The sequence below is a fragment of the Entelurus aequoreus genome, linkage group LG14 (genome assembly GCF_033978785.1).
Source record: "Entelurus aequoreus isolate RoL-2023_Sb linkage group LG14, RoL_Eaeq_v1.1, whole genome shotgun sequence".
NCBI lineage: Eukaryota > Metazoa > Chordata > Actinopteri > Syngnathiformes > Syngnathidae > Entelurus > Entelurus aequoreus.
Genome location: NC_084744.1, coordinates 19295763 through 19311749, shown reverse-complemented (window position 1 = coordinate 19311749; position 15987 = coordinate 19295763). Strand labels below are relative to the sequence as shown.

Sequence of the window (15987 nt, the reverse complement as noted above, 5' to 3'; positions counted from 1 at the left end):
GCAAAACACATTTGTGGAGTTACCGCTTGAGATGCTGACTTAGCTGAAACATTATTATGTTTTGTTTTATTATGTTTTGTTCTTTTGAGGCAAATTTGTTATGTACAGCAGGGGTAGGAGACGACACCACAAGGAGGATCAGGTTAACAGGTTTATTGCAACCTTTGATGAGTGTGTGGGAGGTGTATGCTACTCTAAGTGTTTGGTGCAAGACGATGTGTAGAATTAATAATGTAAATGTTACCAGGGTTTTTTGTAAGTGCGTGTTGGATGAATCCTTCGTCAGTCCAGAGGGGCGAGGCAAAGAGGTAGTCCGTGGGCAGGCAAGCCGTCGGGGCTGGAGAGAAGCAACGAAGTCTGTGTCTAAGCAGGGGTAGAGGATCGAGGGAGGCAGTCCAAAATCCAGAGGGAAGTCGAGATACACAACTCGATCACAGGGGAACAGGAAGGACACTGCGGGAAGCACAAAGTACATGAGACGCGGGAAACAAGGAAGAAAAAGAGAGCGCAAGTACGCGGGAGGGAAGCCAGAGACGGGATGCTTACTGCGAAGAGTTAACTACGTTCCGGTGTAAGCTCCATGGGTCCGCTGGTCTTTATGCTGCTTGTCTTGACTAGTCCCAGGTGCGCTGATTGCCTGCAGCTTCGCCGTTGCGTGGGCGTGAAGTGTCCAGATCGAACAGGGGAGTGTCCTGGCATGCTGCCAACTGAGGTGCTGGTAGAACTTGCTGCCGATGAAAAGCGGGTTCGAGCCCGCGACGTGACAAAATGTTTCCAGAAAATGTTGGTTGAACTCAAACTGTACCACTTTTGGGGCTTTTTTCTTTTGAAAACAGAAGTAGTAAAACGACCAAAAACAAATACAATGTGATACAATTATGTGTCACCTGCACTCTTATCTTTTCCAACTGATACTGTAAATGAATGTGATGATACCGCAGTCTTTCAACCTATGTATATATTGTAAGTACAAATGGGTGAAAATCTCCATCAGTGCACTTTGAGATCTCCCCGAAGAGTTTCATTTGAACACATTATCACCCCATTAAATCTTTAGGAAATTGGTAGCGAGGTGCAGACTTTATTTACGGTCACCTCGAGGCGTCTCTTAAAATCTGAATAAAAAACCTGCAGTTCACAGTTAGTGACATTAAACTCTTGCACATTGCTTTTGACTTTGTATTTTATGTAATGTGTTTAGCCCTTGGATATGAGACACAGTTATCACTATTGCACAAAACAATGAGGTTATTCCAGAACCAAAAAGCTTAAAGAGATCATTCATTCACATTGTGGGGATTGTTTTTAGGACTTGAATGAATAACGGACAGATATGTCACTTACCAACTGGCAAATTCACTGATATTGACTGACGGATAAATGGCGAGAAGAAGTAATGAGGGTTCATAACAATAAATAATATGCTTTCAAATCTGCCATTGCTATTATCAACATTGATGTTGCTCTCTTGTATTTCGCAGTGTTCAGTCTTGCTGTAAATCTCTGGGTTTGTTTCCCTATCAACAGCCGTTGCAAGCATGGCCGATAACAGCACGCCCACACTGATTAAATTGCAATCGATTCCTGCAAAATGTCAGGAAATGCAAGGATCTGCCGCCATTCGATGTGCCTCTAATGAAAGCTGAAGGTGAGAGTTTGAGAGTGTGTGTGTTATTGTTGGCCACGTCACACTGTGTGAAGGACAGGAAGGTTCCGCGCATTTAATTGGTGTTAACACTTGTGGCGCGCACTTGTGGCACCATCTCCTCGGCTGTGACCAGTCAAGGTGTGTCAAGAGGGTTGGCACCCTTTAGAGGGCAAGGAACCATGTTAGTGAAAACAAGACACCACACACCTCACAAAAAGGCTGTAGAAGCATGTGACTCCTCCCAGCCAATCAGTGAAGAGGATTACAGTACCGATAGATAGTTACGGTACACTTATGAAGGGTTTATAACAGTTTATTATTCAATTTCCTTTATTTACCCAGGTAAAGACTCATTGAGATTAAAATCTCTTTTTCAAGAGCAAAGAGGTCGGCACAAACAAAGTTACAATATTAATTACAACAAGACAATACAGCAGAACAACAGCAGTCATACCACAACAGGTCAAAAATAATTTAAAATGATTAAGTAATAATAAAATTGAAAAGCAAGTACATTTCCCAAGAGAACTGGTTTCTCGATCTTTTAAAAACGGACCTAAAACTCCCCCAAAGTGATCAATTCTGGTAGCCTCAGATCTTTCTGGATGTCCTTCCATGACCAGGGAGCAGCATAACTGAAGGCTTCTGTGTTGGCTCTAGGAACCAACATGTGGAGGATATAGGCTGTAATGACTGGAGTCTCTACACACAAAGGAACACAGATAGGTGGGGACAAGTCCAAGAAGACCTTTATATATAAAAACTATCCATCGAGAAAGTCTTCGGGCAGTTAAAGATGGACAGTTTGCCTTTGCATACAGAGTACAGTGATTTCCACAACCAGTAATAAAATTAGAGGAACAATGACATACAGTGTCTAGTTTTTTCAAATAACTGCCAGGTGCATTCATAAAAAACAAGTCTCCATAACCAAGTAAAGGAATAAATGTGGATGAGATCAGATGTTTCCTAACTTTTGGGGAAAAACAAGACTTATTTCTAAAAAAGAAACCCAATTTAATTTGAAGCTTGGACACACGCTTTTGTATGTGTACTTTAAAAGACAATCTCTCATCAATAATAATTCCTAAGTGCTTATATGTTGTGACCAACTCAAGCTCGATCCCATTAACAGTCAATATTTTAGGGATGTTCAATGGCAGCTGTTTGCCATTTGAGAATAACATCACCTTAGATTTGTCTGGGGCAGCATGGTGGTACAGGGGTTAGTGCATGTGCCTCACAATACGAAGGTCCTGAGTAGTCCTGAGTTCAATCCCGGGCTCTGGATCTTTCTGTGTGGAGTTTGCATGTTCTCCCCGTGACTACGTGGGTTCCCTCCGGGTACTGCGGCTTCCTCCCGCCTCTAAAGACATGCACTTGGGGATAGGTTGATTGGCATCACTAAAAATTGGCCCTAGTGTGTGAATGTGAGCGTGAATGTTGTCTGTCTATCTGTGTTGGCCCTGCGATGAAGTGGCGACTTGTCCAGGGTGTACCCCGCCTTCTGCCCGAATGCAGTTGAGATAGGCTCCAGCACCCCTCGCAACCCCGAAAGGGACAAGCGGTAGAACATGGATGGATGGATAGATTTGTCTGCATTTAGCACTAGCCTAAGTTGGGTCAGCTGAGACTGAACAACATCAAAAACAGACTGCAAGAGTTCAAGGGTTTGCACTGCAGAGGGGGATGGACAATATATGACCACATCATCTGCATAGAAATGGAACGCAGCATCTGATATTTTATCACAAAGATTGTTCACGTAAATGGAGAACAACAGGGGTCCTAATATAGAACCCTGTGGTACGCCCTTTAACACAGGGAGGAAAGATGGAGAAGACCCAGCAAACTGGACACATTGTGTTCTATCAGAAAGGCAATTAGAAAACCAGTTAACAGCATGCCCAGATATGCCAATCCTGTGCAATCTATCTCCTAAAATCGTATGGTTGACTGTGTCAAACACCTTTGACAGGTCAATAAATAGAGCTGCACAATATTTTTTGCAGTCCAATGCTCCATATATTTATACCATTAATGACAAATATATTATGTTGTTTGATTTATTAGATGGCATTTCACCGGAGGTGTCATTTATTCAACCCATCCATCCCCTTATGGGTCGCACGGGGGTGCTGAAGCCTATCCCAGCTGCATTTGGGCGGTAGGCGGGGTACACCCTGGACAAGTCGCCACCTCATGGCACATTTATTCAATCACGTAATGGTTTTATTACAAAAACAACTATGAATAAAAAGTGATTTGCTAGAAGGATTTTTTTTTTGCACTCTATTAAAAAAAACAAAAACATGTTTTGACAAAAACAGACTATCTTTGAATCTCAGTAAAACTAAAATAATGCTATTTGGTAACAGTAGAAGAGAAAGTCAAACACAAATACAAATAGGCGGAGTAGATATTGAAAGGGTAAAATAAAACACATTTTTGGATGTAATAATAAATGATACAATTAATTGGAAATTTCATGTAAAAAATATACAACGTAAAGTAGCAAGAAACACGTCAATAATGAATAAAGCAAATTATGTTCTGGACCAAAAATCACTTCATATTCTTTACTGCTCACTAGTGTTAACATATCTCAGTTATTGTGTAGAAATATGGGGAAACAACTGCAAATGTGCGCTTCATTCACTAACTGTGTTACAAAAAAGATCAATTAGAATAATACATAATGTTGTATATAGAGAACATACAAACCCTTTATTTATTAAAGGCCTACTGAAACCCACTACTACCAACCACACAGTCTGATAGTTTATATATCAATGATGAAATCTTAACATTGAAACACATGCCAATACGGCCGGGTTAACTTATAAAGTGCAATTTGAAATTTCCCGCCACACTTCCGGTTGAAAAACTCCTTTGGATATGACTTATGCGCGTGACGTCACAAAATCCACGGAAGTGGTTGGACCCCATCGGACCCGATACAAAAACCTCTTGTTTTCTTCGACAAAATTCCACAGTATTCTGGACATCTGTGTTGGTGAATCTTTTGCAATTTGTTTAATGAACAATGGAGGCTGCAAAGAAGAACGTTGTAGGTGGGATCGATCGGTGTATTAGCGGCTAAGTACAATACTTACAGCAACACAACAAGGACTACTTACTTAGAAGACGCCTAGCCGATGCTAACCGCCAAACCCACGGATGAAGTCCTTCATCGCTCCGTCGATCGCTGGAACGCGGGTGAGCACGGCTGTTGATGGGAAGATGAGGGCTGGCTGGCGTAGGTGGAGCGCTAATGTTTTTATCATAGTTCTGTGAGGTCCGGTTGCTAAGTTGCTAAATTAAACTTAGCGTTGTTAGCAACAGCATTGTTAAGCCTTACCAGGCTGAGAATTTTTAACCGTGTAGTTACATGTACATGGTTTAATAGTATTGTTGATCTTCTGTCTATCCTTCCAGTCAGGGATTTATTTATTTTGTTTCTATCTGCATTTGAGACAGATGCTATCACGTTAGCTCATGCTACAGAGCCTCGTCGATGATGGGTGTCCTTCGTCGCGCCGTCGATCGCTGGAATGCAGGTGAGCACGGCTGTTGATGTAACCGTGTAGTTACAGGTCCATGGTTTAATAGTATTGTTGATCTTCTGTCTATCCTTCCAGTCAGGGTTTTATTTCTTTTGTTTCTATCTTCATTTGAGAATGATGCTATCACGTTAGCTCAGTAGCTAAGTGTGTCACCGATGTATTGTCGTGGAGATAAAAGTCACTTTAAATGTCCATTTCGCGTGCTCGACTCTCATTTTCAAGAGGATATAGTATCCGAGGTGGTTTAAAATACAAATCCGTGATCCACAATAGAAAAAGGAGAGAGTGTGGAATCCAATGAGCCAGCTTGTACCTAAGTTACGGTCAGAGCGAAAAAAGATACGTCCATCACTGCCTCTCTAGTCCTTCACTGTAACGTTCCTCATCTAGGAATCTTTCATCCTCGCTCAAATTAATGGGGTAATCGTCGCTCTGTCGCTCCGAATCTCTCTCGCTCCATTGTAAACAAATGAAAATTGTGAGGAATATTACCTCCTGTGACGTCACGCTACTTCCGGTACAGGCAAGGCTTTTTTTATCAGCGAGCAAAAGTTGCGAACTTTATCGTCGATTTTCTCTACTAAATCCTTTCAGCAAAATTATGGCAATATCGCGAAATGATCAAGTATGACACATAGAATGGATCTGCTATTCCCGTTTAAATAAAAAAAATTCATTTCAGTAGGCCTTTAAATCCCAATTATTGAATTTCAACAATTTGGTGCATTTGCAAACAGCTAAAATGATGTACAAAGCAAACTATAACCTGCTACCCAAGAATGTACAACAATTCTTCTCAACAAAAGAGGAGAAATATAACCTTAGAGGAAAATCTAAATTAAAACATTTGTATGCTTGTACAACACTTAAAACCTTTAGCATATCAGTATGTGGAATTAAATTATGGAATGTGAATTAATGTGCACATCTAGGTGTTCAGTAAGAAAAAAACTTCCTGGTGTCATGTCTGTGTTCATGTTTTTGTTTGGCCATGTGCTGTTTTGTTTTTTGGACACTTCCTTAGTTCCTTGTTTCACTTCCTGGTTTTGTTTGTCACCATAGCAACCATTAGTTTCACCTGTTCCACGTTTGGACTCACACACACCTGTCTCACGTTTTCACAGTCATGTCACGCACCTGTTCACAGTTAGTCACGCACCTGTTTTCACTTATCATGTCACTATATAGGCTTTTCTGTTTCTGTTGTTCGTCCTGGCGACATCACACATTCATGCCATGTTCACAGTTTCTTGTCACGTAAGTTTTTGTTTGTTTCATAGTCTAGTTTTTTACTTCCGCCTTTGTGCGCGCTTTTTGTTTTGTCATAGCCAAGTTTGTTACCTCCTCTGTGAGCGCCTTTTGTTTGTACCTTTTGTTTGAGTTTATAGTAATAATTAAACTATGTCTTTACCTGCACGCCACGTCCGTTCCAATTCTTTTGCACCACGGGAGAGCAAACCACGCCATAGACCCAGTTATGACAGATGTCGCCAGCACGAGAGCTCTCCCGCAAAAAAATTGGACAATTTTGACGAGGCAACGTGGGAGGTCCTCCGCGCGTTGGAGGAAGAGACGCTGCGTTATTCCTCCGGTAAGCGCAGAGACCTGATGTGGGGGCCAGATGGAAATCTGGTGCCATTGAGCTCCAGTTGGTCCGAGGATGGCGCTGCGTCACCGCAGTCCTGGAAGCGCCGCTCCAGACCAAAGACATCAGGGAAGGCGAGCGGACAGCATGCGGCGCTGCCGCAGGCTCCTCCCACTCCGGGCGGAAGCAGGTTGCTGCCAGCTCCACAGCTCCAAAATGACATCGCAGACCAGGATTTTTTTTTTCTGAACTCTTTTTCTTTTGATCATCCGCCTCCAGCCAAAGACTCTAAAAACATGATAAGACATTACCAGGACATGTTTTTAGAAATCAGATCCTGTCAATCCAAGCCACCCAAATTCCATGCCCCGCCCCCCAGGACTCAAGCCACGCCCAAGTCACACTTTTTTTTTTCACCCACAAGATCCCAGGTACAAGAAGAAAGACATTTTGGACAATTTAGAGGGGAGGATTCTGCCCTCCTCCTGAACCCCCTCCGCCCACCCCAAAAGACGGTTCCAGACCGCGGGGAGCGCGTCTGGGATCCGCTCCTTGAGGGGGGGGCTAGGGCTGGGAATTGTTCAGGTGGGGTGGCTCAGCATCGTCACGCCAAGCCACAGCCTCCAGCACGACCACCACCACCTGTCTTTCGACCTGCCAAGCCACAGCCACCAGCACGACCCCCACCACCAGTCTTTCGTCACGCCAAGCCACAGCCTCCAGCACGACCCCCACCACCTGTCTTTCGACCTGCCAAGCCACAGCCACCAGCACGGCCGCCACCACCAGTTTTTCGACCATGCCAAGATCTACCTGCTCCACGCCCAGCTCCACGCCAAGCGCCACCAGTACCTGCTCCACGTCAAGCGCCACCAGTACCTGCTCCACGTCAAGCGCCACCAGTACCTGCTCCACGCCAAGCGCCACCAGTACCTGCTCCACGTCAAGCGCCACCAGTACCTGCTCCACGCCAAGCGCCGCCAGTACCTGCTCGCCGCCAAGTGCCGCCCGTGGCTGCCCCACGCCGCCAAGTGCCGCCCGTGGCTGCCCCACGCCGCCAAGTGCCGCCCGTGGCTGCCCCACGCCGCCAAGTGCCGCCCGTGGCTGCCCCACGCCGCCAAGTGCCGCCCGTGGCTGCCCCACGCCGCCAAGTGCCGCCCGTGGCTGCCCCACGCCGCCAAGTGCCGCCCGTGGCTGCCCCACGCCGCCAAGTGCCGCCCGTGGCTGCCCCACGCCGCCAAGTGCCGCCCGTGGCTGCCCCACGCCAAGACCAAAGCCAAGACCAAGACCAAGACCCGCCAAGTGACCAAGACCAAGAACCGCCAAGTGACCAAGAACCGCCAAGTGACCAAGAACCGCCAAGTGACCAAGACCAAGACCCGCCAAGTGACCAAGACCCGCCAAGTGACCAAGACCAAGACCCGCCAAGTGACCAAGACCAAGACCCGCCAAGTGACCCAAACCAAGACCAAGTCCAAGCACCGCCACACCAAGACCAAGTCCAAGACCAACTACGCCAAGACCAAGACCAACCACGCCAAGTCCAAGTCCAAGACCAAGTCCAAGACCCAGACCCTCGCCAAGACCAAGAACCACGCCAAGACCAAGACCAACCACGCCAAGTCCAAGTCCAAGACCAACCACGCCAAGTCCAAGACCAAGACCCACGCTGCCAGGACCATGACCCACGCTGCCAAGACCAAGACCGCCAAGGCCAAGACAAAGACCCCCCACGCCAAGCTTCGCCGCCTGACGCACCAAGCCAAGCTTCGCCGCCTGACGCACCAAGCCAAGCTTCGCCGCCTGACGCACCAAGCCAAGCTTCGCCGCCTGACGCACCACGCCAAGCTTCGCCGCCTGACGCACCACGCCAAGCTTCGCCGCCTGACGCACCACGCCAAGCTTCGCCGCCTGACGCACCACGCCAAGCTTCGCCGCCTGACGCACCACGCCAAGCTTCGCCGCCTGCCACGACAACGCGCCCACCTCCTCGTCGGCCAAGGATGTGGCCTTTCCATGGGCGTCCGCCACGCCAGGTGCGCCGACCTCCTCGTCTGCCACGAATGTGGCCATTCCCAGGTCGCCCACCTCGTCAGGTTCAGCGGCGGTCTACCCGCCGCCGCCACCTGACTCTGCCCCGGTGGATTCGGGGACACCTGGTCTGGCGACCCACCGCCATGTCCCCCTCCCCCCCTCCCATGACTCTTGATCCTGTTTTTTGTTTTTGGACATCTGGGATCTGTCCGTAAGGGGGGGGTTCTGTCATGTCTGTGTTCATGTTTTTGTTTGGCCATGTGCTGTTTTGTTTTTTGGACACTTCCTTAGTTCCTTGTTTCACTTCCTGGTTTTGTTTGTCACCATAGCAACCATTAGTTTCACCTGTTCCACGTTTGGACTCACACACACCTGTCTCACGTTTTCACAGTCATGTCACGCACCTGTTCACAGTTAGTCACGCACCTGTTTTCACTTATCATGTCACTATATAGGCTTTTCTGTTTCTGTTGTTCGTCCTGGCGACATCACCCATTCATGCCATGTCCACAGTTCCTTGTCACGTTAGTTCTTGTTTCATCTCTTGTCACGTAAGTTTTTTGTTTGTTTAATGTTCATAGTTCTCCGCCATTGTGCGCGCCTTTTGTTTTCCTAGTCAAGTTTTTTACCTCCTCTGTGAGCGCCTTTTGTTTGTACCTTTTGTTTGAGTTTATAGTAATAATTAAACTATGTCTTTACCTGCACGCCACGTCCGTTTCAATTATTTTGCACCACGGGAGAGCAAACCACGCCATAGACCTAGTCTTGACACCTGGTATATAACAGGAAGCATTTAGTCCAAACAATCTAGAATAGCAACAATAACAACGTGGTCCAAAATACATGTAGCGTGGCAGAAAACTGCTGCTGCCAACGATTCAAAACAGGACGTGGATGATACACAAAAAAAGTCAGACGAAAAATAATACAGAAAAGTAAAATAACAGTCTTTATAATGGTGTTTAGTTTGTTGTATACAAACATACAGTATGGTAAATGAATATTTAATTGTGTCCTGTCATTTATCTTGCAGTTGATAGTAACGCAATGCAGTGAGCATAATTTAGTCATGGTTGCAATTGGATAATAATCATCACCTGATTAAACATAATCTGATTAAATATAATATTGTTTTAGTATCTTTGATGTACAAAACCCCAAACCAGTGAAGTTGGCACGTTGTGTAAATCGTAAATAAAAACAGAATACAATGATTTGCAAATCCTTTTCAACTTATATTCAATTGAATAGACTGCAAAGACAAGATATTTAATGTTCCAACTGAGAAACTTTTTTTTTGTTGAAAATAATCATTAACTTAATGGCAGCAATACATTGCAAAAAAGTTGGCACAGGGGCATTTTTACCGCTGTGTTACATGGCCTTTCCTTTTAACAACACTCAGTAAAGACCAATTTTTGAAACTTTTCAGGTGGAATTCTTTCCCATTCTTGCTTGATGTACAGCTTAAGTTGTTCAACGGGTCTCCGTTGTGGTATTTTCCGCTTCATATTGCGCCACACATTTTCAATGAGAGACAGGTCTGGACTACAGGCAGGCCAGTCTAGTACCCGCACTCTTTTACTATGAAGCCACGCTGTTGTAACATGTGGCTTAGCATTGTCTTGCTAAAATAAGCAGGGGTGTCCATGATAACGTTGCTTGGATGGCAACATATGTTGCTCCAAAACCTGTATGTACCTTTCAGCATTAATGATGCCTTCACAGATGTATAAGTTACCCATGCCTTGGGCACAAATACACCCCATACTATCACAGATGCTGGCTTTTGAACTTTGCGCCTATAACAATCCGGACGGTTCTTTTCCTCTTTGTTCCGGAGGGCACGACATCCACAGTTTCCAAAAACAGTTTGAAATGTGGACTCGTCAGACCAAAGAACACTTTTCCACTTTGCATCAGTCCATCTTAGATGAACTCGGGCCCAGCAAACCCGGCAGCGTTTCTGGGTGTTGTTGATAAATGGCTTTCGCTTTGCATAGTAGAATTTTAACTTGCACTTACGGATGTAGCGACAAACTGTAGTTACTGACAGGGGTTTTCTGAAGTGTTCCTGAGCCCATGTGGTGATATCCTTTACACACTGATGTCACTTTTTGATACAATACCACCTGAGGGATAAAAGGTCCGTAATATGATCACTTACAAGCAGTGATTTCTCCAGATTATCTGAACCTTTTGATGATATTACGGACCATAGATGGTGAAATCCCTAAATTCCTTGCAATAGCTCATTGAGAAATGTTGTTCTTAAACTGTTTGACAATTTGCTCACAAAGTGGTGACCCTCGCCCCATCCTTGTTTGTGAATGACTGAGCATTTCATGTAAGCTGCTTTTATCCCCAATCATGGCACCCACCTGTTCCCAATTAGCCTGTTCACCTGTGGGATGTTCCAAATAAGTGTTTGATGAGCATTCCTCAACTTTCTCATTCTTTTTTGCCACTTGTGCCAGCTTTTTTTAAACATGTTGCAGGTATCAAATTGCAAATGAGCTAATATTAGCAAAAAATAACGTTTTCCAGTTGGAACATTAAATATCTTGTCTTTGCAGTCTATTCAATTGAATATAAGTTGAAAAGGATTTGCAAATCATTGTATTCTGTTTTTATTTACGATTTACACAGCGTGCCAACTTCACTGGTTTTGGGGTTTGTACTTTGCATCACTTTTTGGCAACCATGAATACATTGATTTAATGAATACATCTAAACACTTTATTAATATTTATTATGTGCATGAACAAACAACAGTTAATAATGTATGTAGCTTTTAAACAAGAACACAGTTTTAGCACATCAATATTGGATCAACAGTCCTGAACAATTTATATGATCGAAATGGCCATCCATCCATCCATCCATTTTCTACCGCTTATTCCCTTCGGGGTCGCGGGGGGCGCTGGAGCCTATCTCAGCTACAATCGGGCGGGAGGCGGGGTACACCCTGGACAAGTCGCCACCTCATCACAGTGATCGAAATGGCCAACTCTTTAATTTTTCAGACACGATAAAGGCCTAAATAATTTTAAATACATATCTTTATGATAACCACAAATATAAAGTGTTTGTCTTACACATAGTAATCAGTTGTAGACGAACAAAGGCCAGCACGAAGCTCTAACAAGTGTGCGTGCTACCGCAAAACGAAAATTGATGCCCCCCCTTAAATATTTTTCGGTATAAGACCCTACTTGTTCTGACAAGCGGTAGAAAATGGATGGATGGAATATGTACTGTGTAAAAGAACATACACTTGAAGGGGAACTGCACTTTTTATAAATGTTGCATATTGTTCACAATCCTTATGAGGGACAAGAACACGTATGTTTTTTTTTTTGGTATTATAATTTCTAATAATCGGCTCAATGTAGGTTGCTAGCAATACATCTAATGGGAGCAATCCATTCTGCCTCTAAATAACTCTAAAAGTGCATTCAAAAACCACCAACAAAACATCATTTGCGTTCTGTAACCTGTATAATAACCAAGCTGTAGCGACATTTTTATTGTAAGAATGAACACTGAGAAACTGTTTATTGAGCATAGTAACATGCTACGGCATTAGCCGTAAGCTAGCTCCTGAGCCAGCAGCCGAATGGCTTTTGAGTTTGTAATACACAACACAATAGGACACCAATCTGTACTGACTGAAAAAACATGATCAATCATATTACAGTACCTGTAAAGTATTAGCCCACATTTCATGTTTTGTTTGTACACAGCTAGCTCCACAGTGTAATAGTTGTAATAACAAGCATGACGTGCTGCATGTATCATGATCAATATTAAAGTGACTCACTCAATGGACAGTTGTCCGTTTGGTCCAGCTGGCCAGGGAACATTTTTTCCAGTTGGTTTTGGGTAAGCACTCCATTTCTGTTGGCATACTGTAGCTTAGCAAGTTCCACATTTACACCGTTAAGTCACACAGGTCGTGACTCTCTCAGCTTCCGTCTGCTCTAATGTTTCAGCATCTCTTTGCGCTCACAACGCTTCTATAAGCAGCAGTTCATCCTCCGTATATTCAGGTTAAAAAAGATAGGGTTGTGATACCTCATTCCGTAAATTGGAACTAACATTTGTTGACAATAGTAGGAAGTGTGTTGCTATGGGCACTGAAATAAATGCCCCAAGAAAACAAATAATGCTTGAAATGACCAATATTGAAATTACCTCTGTCTTCCTCGTCTCCGGCGGGCCTTTCCACGGCGCCGCCTCAGTCTTCCTCGTCTCCGGCGGGCCTTTCCACGGCGCCGCCTCCGTCTTCCTCGTCTCTGGCGGGCCTTCCCACGGCACCGCCGTTTATTCGTGTACGCTTTTTGTTCCAAGAGCAGGTACATTGAAACTAACATTTGTTGGTAAAAGTAGGAAGTACGTTGCTATGGGCACTGAAATAAATGCCCCAGGAAATAAATGATGCTTGAAATTAACAATATTGAACATATTACATATTGGTATGAACGTGTCTGTTACTACATTATATATATACACCTGTAGCGTGTACACAAAACATTGTTGGAGAATTTATTTTAGAGGGCTTTGAAGGCAAAATAGGTGACTCCCATTAGCCACATCTTGCAAGACATTTTTTTCATCTTTTAGAATTCCAAAAAAAAAGAAAGACATGTGTTCTTGCCTCTCATAATGATTGTAAGTGATGGACAAAATTCCAAAAAAGTGCAGTACCCCTTTAGGTCAATATGGTAATATAAGCAAGATGCTCGTTATCATTAAAAAGTCGAAGGCAACCCCTTACTGTCCCGACCGACCTTGCACCATGAGATTTTGGCGTCATACCGACAAGGTCTTCACAGATGCAAAAGGCAATGTGAGAAGGTGACATCATTAGTGGTAGCCTTGTGGACGGAGGAAAACAATCGTGCCAAGAATTAGTGAGAGCATTCTCACACAAATTAGAGCCAGTACGTTTACCTGAGCAAAATCCATCCTTTGCTGGTAAAAAGTGACTAAAACCGCTGCGTCTCACTCTGGTCGATATTCCTATGAAATGCTTTTTCTCTGGGATGGCACGTAGATATAACTCAATTAATATAATCACTCAAAACAACACAAAAAAACCCTCTCCAGCTCTATTAGCTTTTTAGTGTTTGGTAAATGAGCAAACAGGGAGCTGGAATATTTCTCGCGGCTGACAGCTCAGTCATGGTCAACCTGCTCACTTTCAAAGACAAGAGAATTCTTTTTTTTTCTCTTCTGGATTTCCTCGAAGGCGTCACAAGAGGCGGGAGGCGGCCATTAATCAAAGGCTCCCCTCTGGTCACAAAAGAGCCTCGTAGAAAATATCTACAAGCTTCTCATTTGGGCTGCTGGATTTCTTGGCAAAGCCTTAAAGTGCAATGTCATGAATGGCTGGCCTCCCTCCAAAGCTATTAATGATGCCATGATTGAACCCTCGTCCACACAATAACCCGCCACGCTCAAAATGTCATATCAGGTTTGTCAGAAAAGATTATTGTGAAGGTCACATTGTACCCCATCTTCTGTGTTTGGGAGTGGAATGCTGCTCTTTTCGGGCAAAAGGTGCCCGGTGACGGACAGCAGCTGCACACTCGAGTGGACCTTGAATCATTTTTGTTTTTTTTTGTGGCTGAGATGGGGGGCGAACATCATCATTTCCCGAGTGCATGAAATCGTCCAGAAAACAAAAGCTGACGGATACATTATGTTACACTTGTTCATTAGTCACTGTCAAAGCAAATGTATAAAACACTCCATTCAAGCGTGATAAAGCTCTGCCAGCGTCTCTCGCCAAACAAACAATATATTTCCCTGAAGAATTTGATGTCATCATTTTTATGGCCACATGTATTTCCTGATAAGTCATGTGCTGGCATGCCATGCGAAACGCTTTCGCACCTTTGGCAGGGGGCTAAAATTTGCCCCATTTTTACAAAAAGAAGCAAAAGCATGCTATGGGCACTGAAATAAATGCCCCAGGAAATAAATAATGCTTGAAATGAGCAATATTGAAATGACCTCCGTCTTCCTTGTCTCCGGCGGGCCTTTGCACGGCGTCGCCTCCATCCTCCTCGTCTCCGGCGGGCCTTCCCACGGCGCCGCCTCCGTCCTCCTTGTCTCCGGCGGGCCGTCTCCGGCGGGCCGTCCCACGGCGCCGCCCTCATCTCCAGCGTCGTCGCCACCGGAAAACATGCTCGCATCCTTGTCTTTTTTCCCCATTCCAATTTCTTTCCCGTCTTATAAATCTTACACACAACATCGTCTGTGATTCACTATAAAACTTAACAACTGACATAAAGTTGTAACTATGTTGCTGACACAGCAATATCCATCAAGGTAATAACTCTCGGTTTTTTTTCCGCTACAGTAGTCTCGTCACCACCTGTTGCTAGGCAGAGTTCATAGCAAGCAAGCATGGCCCATTGACTTAGGCCCCTTCTACACTACCTGGTTATCCAGGGTAAATCCCACCTAACCTTATCCTTGTCCACACACACACAATGGTTGTTTAAGACCTCCTTCCTCCCCTCCGTCCGCCGGCGCAACGTGACCTCGTACGCATGCGCGGAAAATGCGCACGTCATAGTCACCTCCAGTGTTGCTTTGTGTGCAAGTTCTTGAATTTAATTTAACTCACTCCCCTCTGAGCTGCCACCTTAATGTGGTAGAGGAGTTTGCGTGTCTCAATGATCCTAGGAGCTATGTTGTCCGGGGGCTTCTATGCCCCCTGGTAGGGTCTCCCAAGGCAAACTGGTCATAGGTGAGGGATCAGACGAAGAGCAGCTCGAAGACCTCTATGAAGAACACAAACAAAGGACCCAGATTTCCCTCGCCAGGACGCGGGTCATCGCGGCCCCCCTTTGGAGCCAGGCCCGGAGGTGGGGCATGATGGCGAGCGCCTGGTGGCCGGACCTGTCCCCATGGGGCCCGGCCGAGCACAGCCCGAAGAGGCAATGTGGGTCCCCCCTCCAATGGTCTCACCACCCATAGCAGGGGCCATAGAGGTCGGGTGCAGTGTGAGCTGCGCAGCATCCGAAGGCAGGGCACTTGGCGGTCCGATCCTCGGCTACATAAGCTAACTCTTGGGACGTGGAACGTCAACTTGCTGGGGGTGAAGGAGCCTGAACTAGTGCGTGAGGTGGAGAAGTTCC

At 45.1% G+C, this 15987-nt stretch overlaps 1 long non-coding RNA gene across 1 annotated transcript in view; it reads left to right on the top strand.

Annotated features, from left to right (window-relative positions):
- Positions 1-15987, top strand: part of LOC133665287 (uncharacterized) — an 80077-nt gene that overhangs the window by 9256 nt on the left and 54834 nt on the right. The window contains exon 2 of the long non-coding RNA XR_009828731.1: positions 1528-1648. This is a non-coding gene — a long non-coding RNA (uncharacterized LOC133665287). The remainder of the gene's footprint in view (positions 1-1527; positions 1649-15987) is intronic.